This window comes from Oncorhynchus tshawytscha, linkage group LG05 (genome assembly GCF_018296145.1).
Source record: "Oncorhynchus tshawytscha isolate Ot180627B linkage group LG05, Otsh_v2.0, whole genome shotgun sequence".
NCBI classification, from domain to species: domain Eukaryota; kingdom Metazoa; phylum Chordata; class Actinopteri; order Salmoniformes; family Salmonidae; genus Oncorhynchus; species Oncorhynchus tshawytscha.
Window position 1 is genome coordinate 3,218,845 of NC_056433.1, and position 17,895 is coordinate 3,236,739.

At 45.9% G+C, this 17,895-nt stretch overlaps 1 protein-coding gene across 3 annotated transcripts in view; it reads left to right on the plus strand.

Annotated features, from left to right (window-relative positions):
* The window catches only part of LOC112253220 (HBS1-like protein), a 75,517-nt gene that overhangs the window by 17,168 nt on the left and 40,454 nt on the right, over window positions 1-17,895 (plus strand). The gene's annotated exons all lie outside the window — the stretch shown is intronic.

Below are 17,895 nucleotides of genomic sequence, written 5' to 3' on the forward strand. Positions count from 1 at the left end.
CCTACTAATATAAACTATATAGTTCCCTACTAATATAAACTAAATATATAAATATAAACTATATAGTGCCCTACTAATATAAACTATATAGTTCCCTACTAATATAAACTATATAGTTCCCTACTAATATAAACTATATAGTTCCCTACTAATATAAACTATATAGTTCCCTACTAATATAAACTATATAGTTCCCTACTAATATAAACTGTATAGTTATAAACACGTTCACACATTAGTGGTTTAAAAATACTTTAAAGTACTATTTACTATTTTATTTGTTTTTTGAGGTATCTTTACTTTGTATATTTTTTGACAACTTTTACTTTTACTTCACTATACATTCCTAAAGAAAATAATGTACTTTTTACTCCATACATTTCCCCCTGACACCCAAAAGTATTTGTTACATTGTGAATAATTAACAGGACAGGAAAATGGTCCAATTCACGCATTTAAAGAGAACATCCCTGGTCATCCCTACTGCCTCTGATCTGGAGGACACACTAAACAGAGAACATCCCTGGTCATCCCTACTGCCTCTGATCTGGAGGACTCACTAAACAGAGAACATCCCTGGTCATCCCTACTGCCTCTGATCTGGAGGACTCACTAAACAGAGAACATCCCTGGTCACCCCTACTGCCTCTGATCTGGAGGACTCACTAAACAGAGAACATCCCTGGTCACCCCTACTGCCTCTGATCTGGAGGACTCACTAAACAGAGAACATCCCTGGTCATCCCTACTGCCTCTGATCTGGAGGACTCACTAAACAGAGAACATCCCTGGTCATCCCTACTGCCTCTGATCTGGAGGACTCACTAAACAGAGAACATCCCTGGTCACCCCTACTGCCTCTGATCTGGAGGACTCACTAAACAGAGAACATCCCTGGTCATCCCTACTGTAAATGATGTCTGAGTGTTTGACATGAATCACTAATTAAATAAAGACAATGTGTTTAATTGCCTTTTGTCCATCAAAAACAATGAAGCTATTCACTTTCTTTTAAACAGGTGATGTAGAGTTGTTTGGATTGACCCAAATGGCACCCTATTCCCTATAAAGTGCACTATTGAATAAAGACAGGCCTTTTGTCCATCAAAACAATGAAGTGATCACTCTCTCTCTGTGTGATCAGGCCTCTCTGGATTGACCCAAATGGCACCCTATTCTGTGTGATCAGGCCTCTCTCTCTGTGATCAGGCCTCTCTCTGTGTGATCAGGCCTCTCTCTCTGTGATCAGGCCTCTCTCTCTGTGTGATCAGGCCTCTCTCTCTGTGATCAGGCCTCTCTCTCTTTGTGATCAGGCCTCTCTCTCTCTGTGATCAGGCTCTCTCTCTGTGTGATCAGGCCTCTCTCTGTGATCAGGCCCTCTCTCTTGTGGTCAGGCCTCTCTCTTTTTCTCTGTGATCAGGCCTCTCTCGCTCTTTGATCAGTCCTCTCTCTTTCTTTGGGTGATCAGGCCTCTCTCTCTGTGATCAGTCTCTCTCTTTCTCTCTGGGTGATCAGTCCTCTCTCTTTGTGATCAGTCCTCCTCTCTTTGTGATCAGTCCTCTCTCTCTTTGTGATCAGTCCTCTCTCTCTTTGTGATCAGTCCTCTCTCTCTTTGTGATCAGTCCTCTCTCTCTTTGTGATCAGTCCTCTCTCTCTTTGTGATCAGTCCTCTCTCTCTTTGTGATCAGTCCTCTCTCTCTTTGTGATCAGTCCTCTCTCTCTTTGTGATCAGTCCTCTCTCTTTCTCTCTGGGTTGTGTGTGTGTATTTGAAATGTTTTCACTGTTTAAGAACTCACATAATTTTTTTCCAGAGTACTACAGTACTGGAATGGAACAAATATATATTTTTAGAACACAAAGCCCACACTGGAATGAGTTTTTCAACACGTATGATCTATATGCCAACGATGCCTCATTTATCATAACCATGACAGATAACACATCTTATTCAGAGTTATTACACTCACACTAACATCTGCTAACCATGTGTATGTGACAAATAAAATTTGATTTGATTATTATCGGAGTGAACATTTTGAAACGGGTCTCAATTGGGCGAGTTAAACACATTTTGTAGCTTGTGTCTCACATCAGATACGTTTTTATAGGTATTTATTTCTGTAGGCTTACGGGAGCCGTCCGAACGCGATCGAGCGAGTGGGAGACGCGGAGGGGCAAAGGGAATTTAGGAAGAACAACTGTTGTGCTTTGGCTTCTTCATTTGTTTTTGCCCTGCAAATGCACGTCTACTAATGAAGCGCTAGAGTCAAAGCAAAATAACTTTTGTCGTCAACACAACAGAACATTTAGGCACAACATTTCACTTTGCCCCTTCAGGCAGCCGCAAAGAACATTCCACCGAATAGTTTTACAGTATTTACAAAAAAGAAACATCTTAAAGAATTTGCCAGAGTACGGGATTACTCACGTCGATCCCTACTGTGTTTGTGTAACACGTGTGTTTGTGTGTGTACTGTGATTGTGTCTCGACGGTGATGTTTTCTCATGGACCACAACAAGGTGTGACAGCTGTGCAACCATGGTTTACATCCTTTAATTCACTCTACACTACCAGGTGAAGAACCTGACTACCAGGTGGAGAACCTGACTACCAGGTGGAGAACCTGACTACCAGGTGGAGAACCTGACTACCAGGTGAAGAATCTGACTACCAGGTGAAGAATCTGACTACCAGGTGAAGAACCTGACTACCAGGTGAAGAACCTGACTACCAGGTGAATGGTGGAGAACCTGACTACCAGGTGAAGAACCTGACTACCAGGTGAATGGTGGAGAACCTGACTACCAGGTGGAGAACCTGACTACCAGGTGAATGGTGGAGAACCTGACTACCAGGTGGAGAACCTGAGTACCAGGTGGAGAACCTGACTACCAGGTGGAGAACCTGACTACCAGGTGGAGAACCTGACTACCAGGTGGAGAACCTGATTACCAGGTGGAGAACCTGACTATTCTGTGGAAGTTTTGTGTGCGAGGGCAACGATATCTGCATTCAAGTGTGTGTGTGTTGTAGTCTATGTCCAGATGTCTATCTGTAGTCTGTGCTATGTCCAGCTGTCTATCTGTAGTCATGTGCTAGCGTCAGATGTCTACCTGTAGTTGCTGCAGGAGATGTCAAATGTCTACCAGTCACACACAGTCTCACACAGCTGTCTATCATACAATTCCAGATGTCACTTTGCCCCCTATCTGTAGTCTATGTTTTCTCTCTTCACCACCTACAAATGTAGGATCACTTTGCTCCCCTCTCTCTCTTTTCTCTCTTCACCACCTACGTAGGAAAAAGTGATTGTGCGTCGATGAAGATCAAGGCATCATCATTGGTCTCTGTTCTGCAGTCTTGGTTTTGCAGAAAGATGCTGGTGTTGCATTCCTGCAGATGGGTAGGAAAAGTAGCATCACTCCAGCTAGAGGTCAGGGGGTCAGGAGATTGGAAGACGCATCAGTCTGAATCTCAAATCTCAAATAGGGTGCCATAGGGCTCTGGTCTAAAGTAGTGCACTATATATGCCCTATTCCCTATATAGTGCACTACTTTAGACCAGAGCCCTATGGAACCCTATTCCCTATATAGTACACTACTTTAGACCAGGGCCCTATTCCCTACATAGTGCACTACTTTAGACCAGACCCTATTCCCTATATAGTGCACTACTTTAGACCAGAGCCCTATTCCCTATATAGTGGTACTACTTTAGACCAGGGCCCTATTCCCTATATAGTGCACTACTTTAGATCAGAGCCCTATTCCCTATGTAGTGCACTACTTTAGACCAGGGCACTATTCCCTATATAGTGCACTACTTAGACCAGAGCCCTATTCCCTATGTAGTGCACTACTTAGACCAGGGCACTATTCCCAAATAGTGCACTACTTTAGACCAGAGCCCTATTCCCTATATAGTGCACTACTTTAGACCAGAGCCCTATTCCCTATATAGTGCACTACTTTAGACCAGAACCCTATTCCCTATATAGTGTACTACTTTAGACCAGGCCCTATTCCCTATATAGTGCACTACTTTAGACCAGGGCCCTATTCCCTATATAGTGCACTACTTTAGACCAGAGCCCTATTCCCTATATAGTGGTAATACTTTAGACCAGGGCCCTATTCCCTATATAGTGCACTACTTTAGACCAGGGCCCTATTCCCTATATAGTGCACTACTTTAGACCAGGGCCCTATTCCCTATATAGTGGTAATACTTTAGACCAGGGCCCTATTCCCTATATAGTGCACTACTTTAGACCAGGGCCCTATTCCCTATATAGTGCACTACTATAGACCAGAGCCCTATTCCCTATATAGTGCACTACTATAGACCAGAGCCCTATTCCCTATATAGTGCACTACTATAGACCAGAGCCCTATTCCCTATATAGTGCACTACTATAGACCAGAGCCCTATTCCCTATATAGTGCACTACTTTAGACCAGGGCCCTATTCCCTATATAGTGCACTACTATAGACCAGTGCCCTATTCCCTATATAGTGGTACTACTATAGACCAGAGCCCTATTCCCTATATAGTGCACTACTATAGATCAGAGCCCTATTCCCTATATAGTGCACTACTATAGACCAGAGCCCTATTCCCTATATAGTGCACTACTATAGACCAGAGCCCTATTCCCTATATAGTGCACTACTTTAGACCAGAGCCCTATTCCCTATATAGTGCACTACTATAGACCAGAGCCCTATTCCCTATATAGTGCACTACTATAGACCAGAGCCCTATTCCCTATATAGTGCACTACTATAGACCAGAGCCCTATTCCCTATATAGTGCACTACTATAGACCAGAGCCCTATTCCCGATATAGTGCACTACTATAGACCAGAGCCCTATTCCTATATAGTGCACTACTATAGACCAGGGCCCTATTCCCTATATAGTGCACTACTATAGACCAGAGCCCTATTCCTATATAGTGCACTACTATAGACCAGGGTCCTATTCCCTATATAGTGCACTACTATAGACCAGAGCCCTATTCCCTATATAGTGGTAATACTTTAGACCAGAGCCCTATTCCTATATAGTGGTAATACTTTAGACCAGAGCCCTATTCCCTATATAGTGGTAATACTTTAGACCAGAGCCCTATTCCCTATATAGTGCACTACTATAGACCAGAGCCCTATTCCCTATATAGTGGTAATACTTTAGACCAGAGCCCTATTCCCTATATAGTGCACTACTATAGACCAGAGCCCTATTCCCTATATAGTGCACTACTATAGACCAGAGCCCTATTCCCTATATAGTGCACTACTATAGACCAGAGCCCTATTCCCTATATAGTGGTAATACTTTAGACCAGAGCCCTATTCCCTATATAGTGCACTACTATAGACCAGAGCCCTATTCCCTATATAGTGCACTACTATAGACCAGGGCCCTATTCCCTATATAGTACACTACTATAGACCAGAGCCCTATTCCCTATATAGTCCACTACTATAGACCAGAGCCCTATTCCCTATATAGTGCACTACTATAGACCAGGGCCCTATTCCCTATATAGTACACTACTATAGACCAGAGCCCTATTCCCTATATAGTGGTACTACTATAGACCAGAGCCCTATTCCCTATATAGTGCACTACTATAGACCAGGGCCCTATTCCCTATATAGTGCACTACTATAGACCAGAGCCCTATTCCCTATATAGTGCACTACTTTAGACCAGAGCCCTATTCCCTATATAGTGCACTACTATAGACCAGGGCCCTATTCCCTATATAGTGCACTACTATAGACCAGGGCCCTATTCCCTATATAGTGCACTACTATAGACCAGAGCCCTATTCCCTATATAGTACACTACTATAGACCAGAGCCCTATTCCCTATATAGTGCACTACTATAGACCAGAGCCCTATTCCCTATATAGTGCACTACTATAGACCAGAGCCCTATTCCCTATATAGTGCACTACTATAGACCAGAGCCCTATTCCCTATATAGTGGTAATACTTTAGACCAGAGCCCTATTCCCTATATAGTGCACTACTATAGACCAGAGCCCTATTCCCTATATAGTGCACTACTATAGACCAGGGCCCTATTCCCTATATAGTACACTACTATAGACCAGAGCCCTATTCCCTATATAGTCCACTACTATAGACCAGAGCCCTATTCCCTATATAGTGCACTACTATAGACCAGAGCCTTATTCCCTATATAGTGCACTACTATAGACCAGAGCCCTATTCCCTATATAGTGGTACTACTATAGACCAGAGCCCTATTCCCTATATAGTGCACTACTATGGACCAGGGCCCTATTCCCTATATAGTGCACTACTATGGACCAGGGCCCTATTCCCTATATAGTGCACTACTATAGACCAGGACCCTATTCCCTATATAGTACACTACTATAGACCAGAGCCCTATTCCCTATATAGTGCACTACTATAGACCAGGACCCTATTCCCTATATAGTGCACTACTATAGACCAGAGCCCTATTCCCTATATAGTGCACTACTATAGACCAGGACCCTATTCCCTATATAGTGCACTACTATAGACCAGGACCCTATTCCCTATATAGTGCACTACTATAGACCAGAGCCCTATTCCCTATATAGTGCACTACTATAGACCAGGACCCTATTCCCTATATAGTGCACTACTTTAGACCAGAGCCCTATTCCCTATATAGTGGTACTACTATAGACCCTATTCCCTATATAGTGCACTACTTTAGACCAGAGCCCTATTCCCTATATAGTGGTACTACTATAGACCCTATTCCCTATATAGTGCACTACTTTAGACCAGAGCCCTATAGCCCTATTCCCTATATAGTACACTACTATAGACCAGAGCCCTATTCCCTATATAGTGGTACTACTATAGACCAGGACCCTATTCCCTATATAGTGCACTACTATAGACCAGAGCCCTATTCCCTATATAGTGCACTACTATAGACCAGAGCCCTATTCCCTATATAGTGCACTACTATAGACCAGGACCCTATTCCCTATATAGTGCACTACTTTAGACCAGAGCCCTATTCCCTATATAGTGGTACTACTATAGACCCTATTCCCTATATAGTGCACTACTTTAGACCAGAGCCCTATTCCCTATATAGTGGTACTACTATAGACCCTATTCCCTATATAGTGCACTACTTTAGACCAGAGCCCTATAGCCCTATTCCCTATATAGTACACTACTATAGACCAGAGCCCTATTCCCTATATAGTGGTACTACTATAGACCCTATTCCCTATATAGTGCACTACTTTAGACCAGAGCCCTATAGCCCTATTCCCTATATAGTACACTACTATAGACCAGAGCCCCCAAATCCTAATTTGATTATTAGTTAAATGATTTGCAGCAGAAAAGCAATGGCGTTCTTTAATATTCTCTCTGTTCACCCTGTGACTACGGGGCTTTGACTGTCTGGCGATGTCTTTTACATTCAGGTCCTATAATAAGTACTGAAAGCGTATTGTGATGTCTAGCATTGCCTCTGTGTGTGACTCATCCTAGGAGAGGTTATGTGTGTCAGTCAGTCAGATCCCCCTCACTAGTAGCAGAGTGAAATATTCACTGTACAGTACAGCTGGTAAATCCCTTCTCATCTAAAGTGCCTTCAGAAAGTATTCAGACCCCTTGACTCTTTTTCCACATGTTGTTACGTTACAGCCTTATTCTAAAATGGATTCAATAGTTTTTTTTCTCTTCATTTTCTCATTAAACTACTCACAATACCCCGTAATGACAAAGCAAAAACCGGTTTAAAGAAATGTCCCGTTTACATATGTACGCTCTGGAGCAGGTTTTCATCAAGGATCTCTCTCTACTTTACTCCGTTCATCTTTCCCTTCATCCCGACTAGTCTCCCAGTCCCTGAAAAATATCCCCACAAGGGGGCGGCAGGGTAGCCTAGTGGTTAGAGCGTTGGACTAGTAACCGAAAGGTTGCAAGTTCAAACCCCTGAGCTGACAAGGTACAAATGTGTCGTTCTGCCCCTGAACCCACTGTTCATAAAGGTAAAATAAAAAATAAAAAGGGGTCTGAATATTTTGTAAAAGAGTGTCTAATAGGGGCTGTTTCTGGCCTTTTACGCTGTGTCCCTACTGAAATATAGAGGGGCCCAGGGTGCAGGTCCCAGCGTGCAGGTCCCAAATCAAATCAAATCAAATCAAATTTTATTTGTCACATACATATGGTTAGCAGATGTTAATGCGAGTGTAGCGAAATGCTTGTGCTTCTAGTTCCGACAATGCAGTAATAACGAGCAAGTAATCTAACTAACAATTCCAAAAAAACTACTGTCTTATACACAGTGTAAGGGGATAAAGAATATGTACATAAGGATATATGAATGAGTGATGGTACCAGAGCAGCATAGGCAAGATACAGTAGATGATATCGAGTACAGTATATACATATGAGATAAGTATGTAAACCAAGTGGCATAGTTAAAGTGGCTAGTGATACATGTATTACATAAGGATGCAGTCGATGATATAGAGTACAGTATCAACGTATGCATATGAGATGAAATGTAGTGGTACCAATGTAGGGTAAGTAACATTATATAAGGTAGCATTGTTTAAAGTGGCTAGTGATATATTTACATCATTTCCCATCAATTCCCATGATTAAAGTGGCTGGAGTAGAGTCAGTGTCATTGACAGTGTGTTGGCAGTAGCCACTCAATGTTAGTGGTGGCTGTTTAACAGTCTGATGGCCTTGAGATAGAAGCTGTTTTTCAGTCTCTCGGTCCCAGCTTTGATGCACCTGTACTGACCTCGCCTTCTGGATGACAGCGGGGTGAACAGGCAGTGGCTCGGGTGGTTGATGTCCTTGATGATCTTTATGGCCTTCCTGTAGCATCGGGTGGTGTAGGTGTCCTGGAGGGCAGGTAGTTTGTCCCCGGTGATGCGTTGTGCAGACCTCACTACCCTCTGGAGAGCCTTACGGTTGAGGGCGGTGCAGTTGCCATACCAGGCGGTGATACAGCCCGCCAGGATGCTCTCGATTGTGCATCTGTAGAAGTTTGTGAGTGCTTTTGGTGACAAGCCGAATTTCTTCAGCCTCCTGAGGTTGAAGAGGCGCTGCTGCGCCTTCCTCACGATGCTGTCTGTGTGAGTGGACCAATTCAGTTTGTCTGTGATGTTTATGCCGAGGAACCCAGCCAGCGTGCAGGTCCCAGGGTGCAGGTCCCAGGGTGCAGGGTGCAGGTCCCAGGGTGCAGGGTGCAGGTCCCAGGGTGCAGGGTGCAGGTCCCAGCGTGCAGGGTGCAGGTCCCAGCGTGCAGGGTGCAGGTCCCAGCGTGCAGGGTGCAGGTCCCAGCGTGCAGGGTGCAGGTCCCAGCGTGCAGGGTGCAGGTCCCAGCGTGCAGGGTGCAGGTCCCAGCGTGCAGGTCCCAGCGTGCAGGGTGCAGGTCCCAGCGTGCAGGGTGCAGGTCCCAGGGTGCAGGTCCCAGGGTGCAGGTCCCAGGCTGCAGGTCCCAGGGTGCAGGTCCCAGGGTGCAGGTCCCAGGGTGCAGGTCCCAGGGTGCAGGTCCCAGGGTGCAGGGCCCAGGGCCACATGTTTGTACATTCAACGAGGTATTCTCTCTTGTGATTGAACAGATGGTAGCCTCCTGAACTCCCCAACCCACTTCTTCCCTGCATTCAACACATGTAAATGTTGTATTCAAATAGATAAGCATATACTAAATTACTACGAGGGCTGTTGTTGATGACATGATGGGTTTGTTTGTGTTGCAGCAGTTAATTACTATACCTTACTCTGCCACAGCCTCTACTGCACCCTAGTGGCAGGGAGGGAGATTACAGTCAGGATTATTATAGATAAACATGTTCTCTCTCCTCTCTGTCTCTCCTCTCTGTCTCTCCTCTCTGTTTCTGTCTCTCCTCTCTCTCTCCTCTGTCTCTCCTCTGTCTCTCCTCTCTGTTTCTGTCTCTCTCCTCTCTGTCTCTCCTCTCTGTTTCTGTCTCTCCTCTCTGTTTCTGTCTCTCCTCTCTGTCTCTCCTCTCTGTTTCTGTCTCCTCTCTCTCTGTCTCTCCTCTCTGGTCTCCTCTCTCTCTCTCCTCTGTCTCTCCTCTCTGTCTCTCCCTCTCCGTCTCTCTCTCTTTCTCCGTCTCTCCTCTGTATCTCCCTCTCTCCCACTCTCTCCATCTCTCCTCTGTCTCTCTCTCCTTTCTCTCTCTCCTCTGTCTCTCTCTCTCATACCTCTCCATTCTCCATATTTCAGTCATTCCCTCGGTACAGTTACATCCACTTTGAAGTAAATATGCTCTAGTATTAGGTTATATTTTCAATGCCCAGAACGGTACATGCTTGACTTCCTGTTATTTGCTCAGTGTGTTAGGAGCAAACACAGCTGACTGACTGATGGAGTCTGGTCATTAACTATATCCCTCAGGGTTGGAACCTGCTAAAGGGTTCTGAATAAAAACGGGCAACTTCTGGCATCCGTTTGTCCAAAACCTTCCTCCAGGCCGTGTGTGTGTGTGTGTGTGTGTGTGTGTGTGTGTGGTGTGTGTGTGTGTGTGTGTGTGTGTGTGTGTGTGTGTGTGGAGTGTGTGTGTGTGTGTGTGTGTGTTGTCAAACGGAGGACAGAACAGGTGTGGTAGGAGGATAGATGAAGCCTGCGACTACCATCCTGATCAGATGGGGCTTTCTGTAATCCTAGAAGGAGAGGGTTTGCATATCCTGCTCCCCCTGCTCTCTCCCTCCCTGCTCTCTCCCTCCCTCCCTCCCTGCTCCTCCCTCCCTCCCTGCTCTCTCCCTCCCTCCCTGCTCTCTCCCTCCCTCCCTGCTCTCTCCCTCCCTCCCTGCTCTCTCCCTCCCTCCCTGCTCTCTCCCTCCCTCCCTGCTCTCTCCCTCCCTCCCTGCTCTCTCCCTCCCTCCCTCCCTCCCTGCTCTCTCCCTCCCTGCTCTCTCCCTCTCTCCCTCCCTCTCTCCCTCCCTGCTCCCTCCCTCCCTCCCTCCCTGCTCCCTCCTCCCTCCCTGCTCCCTCCCTCCCTCCCTGCTCCCTCCCTCCCTGCTCCCTCCCTCCCTGCTCCCTCCCTCCCTCCTTGCTCCCTCCCTCCCTCCCTCCCTCCCTCCCTCCCTCCCTCCCTCCCTCCCTCCCTCCCTCCCTCCCTCCCTCCCTCCCTCCCTCCCTCCCTCCCTCCCTCCCTCCCTCCCTCCCTCCCTCCCTCTCTCTCCCTCCCTGCTCTCTCTCTCTCTCTCTCTCTCCCTCCCTCCCTCCCTCCCTCCCTCCCTCCCTCCCCCTCCCTCCCTCTCTCCCTCCCTCCCTCCCTGCTCTCTCTCCCTCCCTGCTCTCTCTCTCCCTCCCTGCTCTCTCTCTCCCTCCCTGCTCTCTCTCTCCCTCCCTGCTCTCTCTCTCCCTCCCTGTTCTCTCTCTCCCTCCCTGCTCTCTCCCTCCCTCCCTCCCTGCTCCCTCCCTCCCTGCTCTCTCCCTCCCTGCTCTCTCCCTCCCTGCTCTCTCCCTCCCTGCTCTCTACAGTAGTAACACTGTATTCTTCAGGATTTAGCTGAATGACAACAGGAGACCCTAAACAGGAGACCCTTAACCCTAAACCTTAACCCTAAACCTTAACCCTAAACCTTAACCCTAAACCTTAACCCCTAAACCTTAACCCCTAACCCTAACCCCTAAACCTTAACCCCTTAACCTTAACCCCTTAACCCCTAAACCTTAACCCCTAAACCTTAACCCCTTAACCCCTAAACCTTAACCCCTTAACCTTAACCCCTTAACCCCTAAACCTTAACCCCTAAACCTTAACCCTTAACCCCTAAACCTTAACCCCTTAACCCCTAAACCTTAACCCCTAAACCTTAACCCCTAAACCCTAACCCCTAAACCTTAACCCCTAAACCTTAACCCCTTAACCCCTAAACCCTTAACCCCTAAACCCTTAACCCCTAAACCTTAACCCCTAAACCTTAACCCCTAAACCCTTAACCCCTAAACCTTAACCCCTAAACCTTAACCCTTAACCCCTAAACCCTTAACCCCTAAACCTTAACCCTAAACCCTTAACCCCTAAACCCCTAAACCCTAAACCTTAACCCCTAAACCTTAACCCCCAACCCTTAACCCCTAAACCCTTAACCCCTAAACCCTTAACCCCTAAACCTTAACCCCTTAACCCCTAAAACCCTTAACCCCTAAACCCTTAACCCCTAAACCTTTTTTTTTTTACATTTTATTTATTTTATTCCACCTTTATTTAACCAGGTAGGCTAGTTGAGAACACCTTTATTTAACCAGGTAGGCTAGTTGAGAACACCTTTATTTAACCAGGTAGGCTAGTTGAGAACACCTTTATTTAACCAGGTAGGCTAGTTGAGAACACCTTTATTTAACCAGGTAGGCTAGTTGAGAACACCTTTATTTAACCAGGTAGGCCAGTTGAGAACACCTTTATTTAACTGGGTAGGCCAGTTGAGAACACCTTTATTTAACCTGGTAGGCTAGTTGAGAACACCTTTATTTAACCAGGTAGGCCAGTTGAGAACACCTTTATTTAACCAGGTAGGCCAGTTGAGAACACCTTTATTTAATGGTAGGCCAGTTGAGAACAAGTTCTCATTTACAACTGCAACCTGGCCAAGATAAAGCAAAGCAGTGCGACAGAAACAACAACACAGAGTTACACATGGAGTAAACAAACAGTCAATAACACAATAGAAACAACAACACAGAGTTACACATGGAGTAAACATACAGTCAATAACACAACAGAAAAAAATAAAGTCTATATACAGTGTGTGCAAATGGTGTGAGGAGGTAAGGCAATAAATAGGCCATAGTAGCAAAGTAATTACAATTTAGCAGATTAACACTGGAGTGATAAATGAGCAGATGATGATGAGCAGATGATGGTGTGTAAGTAGTGATACTGGTGTGAAAAAGAGCAGAAAAGTAAATAAAGGGGATGAGGTAGGTAGAATGGGTGGGCTATTTACAGATGGACTATGTACAGCTGCAGGGATCAGTTAGCTGCTCAGATAGCAGATGTTTAAAGTTAGTGAGGGAAATAAGTCTCCAGCTTCAGCGATCAGGGTTCTAATTCTATCCCCTAACCCGAGCTCCTGACTTGAGCTCCTAGCCCTAGCTCCTCCTAACCCTAGCCCCTAACCCGAGCTCCTAACTCTAGAAATAGCATTTGACCTCATGGGGGACCAACATAATTTCCCCAGTTGGTCCAAAAAATTATTTTATTTTTGTATTCATTGCACACACACACACAGAGGTGGCTACTAGGTGGTTTTTGTGAATCAGTCTTCTTGCATCGGAGGGTTTTTCCTGTCCTCCAGAAAGACTCATTCAGAGAAACCTTGGTTATAAAATGATCTGTGTCCCCACAAGGTCAGCTGTGTGTGGTCGGGTAAAAAAACGAAGATACATTTCCCCTCGTATGGATTAACAAAGTGATTCTGAAAGAGACAGCTCAGCCAAATGCCAAAATGACACATTGGTTTCCTTCAGTGCTCTGCATGGTCATCCTGCTCTGCATGGTCATCCTGCTCTGCATGGTCATCCTGCTCTCTGTAGTGGCCTTGCAGCATTTACACTGATACTGTCTCTGCAGTAGTCAGGACATTTATACTTCTGATACTGTCTCTGCAGTAGTCAGGACATTTATACTTCTGATACTGTCTCTGCAGTAGTCAGGACATTTATACTTCTGATACTGTCTCTGCAGTAGTCAGGACATTTGTACTTCTGATACTGTCTCTGCAGTAGTCAGGACATTTATACTTCTGATACTGTCTCTGCAGTAGTCAGGACATTTGTACTTCTGATACTGTCTCTGCAGTAGTCAGGACATTTATACTTCTGATACTGTCTCTGCAGTAGTCAGGACATTTATAATTCTGATACTGTCTCTGCAGTAGTCAGGACATTTATACTTCTGATACTGTCTCTGCAGTAGTCAGGACATTTATACTTCTGATACTGTCTCTGCAGTAGTCAGGACATTTATACTTCTGATACTGTCTCTGCAGTAGTCAGGACATTTATACTTCTGATACTGTCTCTGCAGTAGTCAGGACATTTATACTTCTGATACTGTCTCTGCAGTAGTCAGGACATTTATACTTCTGATACTGTCTCTGCAGTAGTCAGGACATTTATACTTCTGATACTGTCTCTGCAGTAGTCAGGACATTTGTACTTCTGATACTGTCTCTGCAGTAGTCAGGACATTTATACTTCTGATACTGTCTCTGCAGTAGTCAGGACATTTGTACTTCTGATACTGTCTCTGCAGTAGTCAGGACATTTGTACTTCTGATACTGTCTCTGCAGTAGTCAGGACATTTATACTTCTGATACTGTCTCTGCAGTAGTCAGGACATTTATACTTCTGATACTGTCTCTGCAGTAGTCAGGACATTTGTACTTCTGATACTGTCTCTGCAGTAGTCAGGACATTTATACTTCTTGCACTTCGCAGAGTGGGGCAGAGTTGTTGTCAAGGAAGTGAGTTCGTGTTTCTACAGGACCTCTCGCCCTCACCTACCGTCAACCAATCATGTCAATGCGGAGCCGTACAGGGCCCTCATTGTTAGGACATTTGTGAGGCGCACGGCGATGTGGTGCAGAGCTCCGTTTGCCCTCTGAGGCGACACCACTGAGTCACACCCTCCTTACCGAGTCTCTGACCACATTTTCAGATCAAACTTCAATTGGCCCTGACAGCAGTCTGTGGACTAGGTGTGACAGCAGTCTGTGGACTAGGTGTGACAGCAGTCTGTGGACTAGGTGTGACAGCAGTCTGTGGACTAGGTGTGACAGCAGTCTGTGGACTAGGTGTGACAGCAGTCTGTGGACTAGGTGTGACAGCAGTCTGTGGACTAGGTGTGACAGCAGTCTGTGGACTAGGTGTGACAGCAGTCTGTGGACTAGGTGTGACAGCAGTCTGTGGACTAGGTGTGACAGCAGTCTGTGGACTAGGTGTGACAGCAGTCTGGACTAGGTGTGACAAATATCTGGATCATACCATCTCTCCTCTCTCTGAAACATCTCTCCCTGTGTGTATGAGACCGTGTTATGTGTGTGTGTGTGAGACTGTGTTGTGTGTGTGTGAGAGACCGTGTTGTGTGTGTGTGTGTGAGAGAGAGACATTGTTGTTTGTGTGTGTGTGTGTGTGTGAGACCGTGTTGTGTGTGTACATTTGTGTTCATGACAAGGTATTGCGTTTGTTTAGTTGGCGCCCCAAGAATCATTCTGGGAAATGTATCACTGCTCTATTTCCATAGTAACTGCCAGTTCTGAAATTAACCCTTTACCGACCCGGCTACCTGTTCCCCGTCAAACACCAGTCATACCAGCACATCCCTGACTCATCTAGCTAGACCCAGGCCAGGCCCTGTAGCAGACTCATCTAGCTAGACCAGGCCAGGCCCTGTAGCAGACTCATCTAGCTAGACCCAGGCCAGGCCCTGTAGCAGACTCATCTAGCTAGACCCAGGCCCTGTAGCAGACTCATCTAGCTAGACCCAGGCCAGGCCCTGTAGCAGACTCATCTAGCTAGACCCAGGCCCTGTACCAGACTCATCTAGCTAGACCCAGGTCCTCTAGCAGACTCATCTAGCTAGACCCAGGCCCTGTAGCAGACTCATCTAGCTAGACCCAGGCCCTGTAGCAGACTCATCTAGCTAGACCCAGGCCCTGTAGCAGACTCATCTAGCTAGACCCAGGCCCTGTAGCAGACTCATCTAGCTAGACCCAGGCCCTGTAGCAGACTCATCTAGCTAGACCCAGGCCCTGTAGCAGACTCATCTAGCTAGACCCAGGCCCTGTAGCAGACTCATCTAGCTAGACCAGGTCCTGTAGCAGACTCATCTAGCTAGACCCAGGCCCTGTAGCAGACTCATCTAGCTAGACCCAGGCCCTGTAGCAGACTCATCTAGCTAGACCCAGGCCCTGTAGCAGACATCATCTAGCCCTAGCAGACTCATCTAGCTAGACCTAGGTCCTGTAGCAGACTCATCTAGCTAGACCCAGGCCCTGTAGCAGACTCACCTGCTGATGATGCTAGCTGTATCAGTTGATGAAGCTATTTATTTATTTATTTTATTTCACCTTTATTTAACCAGGTAGGCTAGTTGAGAACAAGTTCTCATTTACAACTGCGACCTGGCCAAGATAAAGCATAGCAGAGTGAACAGACAACACAGAGTTACACATGGAGTAAACAATTAACAAGTCAATAACACAGTAGGAAAAAAAAGAGTCTATATACATTGTGTGCAAAAGGCATGAGGAGGTAGGCGAATAATTACAATTTTGCAGATTAACACTGGAGTGATAAATGATCAGATGGACATGTACAGGTAGAGATATTGGTGTGCAAAAGAGCAGAAAAGTAAATAAATATAAACAGTATGGGGATGAGGTAGGTAAAATTGGGTGGGCTATTTACCGATAGACTATGTACAGCAGCAGCGATCGGTTAGCTGCTCAGATAGCAGATGTTTGAAGTTGGTGAGGGAGATAAAAGTCTCCAACTTCAGCGATTTTTGCAACTCGTTCCAGTCACAGGCAGCAGAGAACTGGAACGAAAGGCGGCCAAATGAGGTGTTGGCTTTAGGGATGATCAGTGAGATACACCTGCTGGAGCGCGTGCTACGGGTGGGTGTTGCCATCGTGACCAGTGAACTGAGATAAGGCGGAGCTTTACCTAGCATGGACTTGTAGATGACCTGGAGCCAGTGGGTCTGGCGACGAACATGTAGCGAGGGCCAGCCAATGAGAGCATACAGGTCGCAGTGGTGGGTGGTATAAGGTGCTTTAGTAACAAAACGGATGGCACTGTGATAAACTGCATCCAGTTTGCTGAGTAAAGTATTGGAAGCTATTTTGTAGATGACATCGCCGAAGTCGAGGATCGGTAGGATAGTCAGTTTTACTAGGGTAAGTTTGGCGGCGTGAGTGAAGGAGGCTTTGTTGCGGAATAGAAAGCCGACTCTAGATTTGATTTTAGATTGGAGATGTTTGATATGAGTCTGGAAGGAGAGTTTACAGTCTAACCAGACACCTAGGTACTTATAGATGTCCACATATTCAAGGTCGGAACCATCCAGGGTGGTGATGCTAGTCGGGTGTGCGGGGGCAGGCAGCGAACGGTTGAAAAGCATGCATTTGGTTTTACTAGCGTTTAAGAGCAGTTTGAGGCCACGGAAGGAGTGTTGTATGGCGTTGAAGCTCATTTGGAGGTTTGTAAACACAGTGTCCAAGGAAGGCCGGAAGTATACAGAATGGTGTCGTCTGCGGTGGATCAGGGAATCGCCCGCAGCAAGAGCAACATCATTGATGTATACAGAGAAAAGAGTCGGCCCGAGGATTGAACCCTGTGGCACCCCCATAGAGACTGCCAGAGGCCCGGACAACATGCCCTCAGATTTGACACACTGAACTCTGTCTGCAAAGTAGTTGGTGAACCAGGCAAGGCAGTTATTAGAAAAACCGAGGCTACTGAGTCTGCCGATAAGAATATGTTGATTGACAGAGTCGAAAGCCTTGGCCAGGTCGATGAAGACTGTGCAGCAATCTACCTGTATCTGTTGATGACGCTACCTGTATCTGTGTGGTATTCAAATCCATCTGGCACACACCTTGTATATTTGCTGATGGTTCTGCACATGTAGTGCTTTACTAGTTCACTCAAATTAATTTGGGAAGTAATGCATACAAATGGCATAATGAAACTGTGTATACTGTATTTTGTTGTATTCCTGTGCGTGAGAGAATATTATTGTGTGTTTGTTTGGAGTTGCATGAAGTGTGTTTGTGTATTACTGAGTGTGTTTATGTATTACTGAGTGTGTTTGTGTATTACTGAGTGTGTTT